This window comes from Megalopta genalis, chromosome 10 (assembly GCF_051020955.1).
Source record: "Megalopta genalis isolate 19385.01 chromosome 10, iyMegGena1_principal, whole genome shotgun sequence".
Lineage (NCBI taxonomy): Eukaryota > Metazoa > Arthropoda > Insecta > Hymenoptera > Halictidae > Megalopta > Megalopta genalis.
The window spans coordinates 245,001-247,500 of record NC_135022.1 but is presented as its reverse complement, the minus strand read 5'-3'; the positions used below and the strand labels follow the sequence as shown (position 1 = coordinate 247,500).

General features: G+C 58.0%; 1 pseudogene; it reads right to left on the bottom strand.

Moving 5' to 3' along the window:
- LOC143260202 (large subunit ribosomal RNA) overlaps positions 1 to 2,500 on the bottom strand; it is a 7,955-nt pseudogene that overhangs the window by 3,762 nt on the left and 1,693 nt on the right.

The window sequence follows — 2,500 nt, the reverse complement described above, 5'->3', positions numbered from 1 at the left end:
CCATAACTGCAACATCTGGGGAGCGTGTCCCAGGTCCCCCGTCGAGAATCTCCCTGGCCGCTCTAGACATATTTGCCTTGTAGAGCGTTTGTACGCGGGCATAATCCCGGCGACGTTGCCGTTTCTTCGGCACCCTGATGGATGCATCCGGACAAGCTGGTCGCGGTCGTCTCAGGGGAGGAACAGGGAAAACTCCCTGGAGCCACGCATGGAGTCCGGCAGCAACATCGCGCCCGTGGAGGAGGTTGTTTGCGACTCCAACGAGCGCGAGTGCGCCGAACCCCCGGATCCGGGCGACCTCGGGAAGAAGTTCCCGGATAGCCGCCCGAAATCCATCATGCGGGCTTTCACTCCCCTGCATTGAGCGAGGTGATGGCAGGTGTGATGGGTCCGAAGGTGGTGATGGACCCATCACATCCTCGTTCCGCGGAGGATCATTACTGATCTCGTCCGTGTCGGAACGGAGGGAGGAATCACCTGGTTGGTGATCCGCCACCTGGAGGGCGTGGAGCGCTTGGGCTACAAGATTTTTATAGTCCGCTCCACGCCTCGCACCCTTGATTGACTCAAGGGTGCGTCCCATGGGGAGCACGGCCATCAGATGTTGATTGATGAACCGTACTCCCCTGGTGGCGGCAAGTGCTTCCTCCCTCGCCATCAAGCGCAGTTCTTCAGCGCTCCAACGCTTTTTGACTCGCTCAATGTCGACTTCCGCGTTCATCTGGTCCGGATGCATGCGACGTCGGTGTACCCCCAATCCAATCTTGGATGGGAAGGTGCGGCAACAGTCCGGACACATGAATGTGCCGGTCAGCGTGACGCGCGCCCAGGAGGGCCCTGGGTCTATACCACTGATGGTCGGTGGTGGTATTGGGGTCGGTGGAACAAAGGCTGGGGCGGGGGCGGGAGGGCGCGGTGGGGCAGGGACCGGCGGCGCGGCTGCCACGGCCTCGTCTACAGGTCCGGCGAGCCGAGGCCCTCGCCGGAGATTATCATTATTTCCTTTTCTCTTTGGGCCTGTAGACAAACCGGCGCGACGGGGTGGCAGCCCGCCGCACCGGGGAGCTAAGAAAGCTCCACCCTCCCCCGGACGACCCGACAAATCAAGTCGCCGACTCGCTCCGGCCCGAAGGCGGGGGGCAGGTGCATGGACCCGAAGGCCCTTAAAGCGAGCCTTTCGCCTGAACCCCGTTGGCATGACCCGGCAGGTACCTATAGGAGGTGGGGAAGACTTGGACGGGAGAGGCTAATGGACCTAGCAAGAGGTCTATATTGCGCATCACCGTCCCTGCAACTATAACTCCCCTTAAGAGAGTCATAGTTACTCCCGCCGTTTACCCGCGCTTTTTTGAATTTCTTCACGTTGACATTCAGAGCACTGGGCAGAAATCACATTGCGTCAACACCCGTGGGGGCCATCGCAATGCTTTGTTTTAATTAGACAGTCGGATTCCCCTAGTCCGTGCCAGTTCTGAGCTGAGCGTTGAATGGCGGCCGAAGAGGACGACCGCACCGATGGGAAACGCCACGGAAGCCTCGCAGCAAGGAAGATCCGCGGGAGGCCAAGGCACGGGACCGAGCTCGGATCCCAGCCACGAGAGCCGTTCACCTCGCCCAGGCCCGGCACGTCAGCCAGACCCGCTTCCCGACCAAGCCCGACACGCCCCGCTCCTCAGAGCCAATCCTTATCCCGAAGTTACGGATCCAATTTGCCGACTTCCCTTACCTACATTAATCTATCGACTAGAGGCTCTTTACCTTGGAGACCTGCTGCGGATATGGGTACGAACCGGCGCGACACCTCCACGTGGCCCTCTCCTGGATTTTCAAGGTCCGAGGGGATGATCCGGACACCGCCGCAACTGCGGTGCTCTTCGCGTTCCAAACCCTATCTCCCTGCTAGAGGTTTCCAGGGAACTCGAACGCTTATACAGAAAAGAAAACTCTCCCCGGATCTCCCGACGGCGTCTCCAGGTCATTTTGGGTTACCCCGACGAACACTCTTACGAGGGCCCGAATGGTATGCGGTTCCGCTGCCGGGTTCCGGAATAGAAACCGGATTCCCTTTCGCCCAATGGGTGTTTTTTGTGCATGTATATAATAACAAAATATGCTGCGATTTATATAATAATAAAAAAAATAATAAAATAGCTGCGTTTTTTTACAAGTGTTTAACGTCTTAGGACACCTCATCTACATAGGATTTCTCTTAGGGCTTAGGATCGACTGACTCGTGTGCAACGGCTGTTCACACGAAACCCTTCTCCACGTCAGTCCTCCAGGGCCTCGCTGGAGTATTTGCTACTACCACCAAGATCTGCGCCGACGGCGGCTCCAGGCAGGCTCACGCCCAGACCCTTCTGCGCACACCGTCGCGACCCTCCTACTCGTCAGAGCTTCATAGAGGACAATAAATTGCCCCGCTTCACACATACCACTGACGGTGGAGTATAGGCGCGACGCTTCAGCGCCATCCATTTTCAGGGCTAGTTGCTTCGGC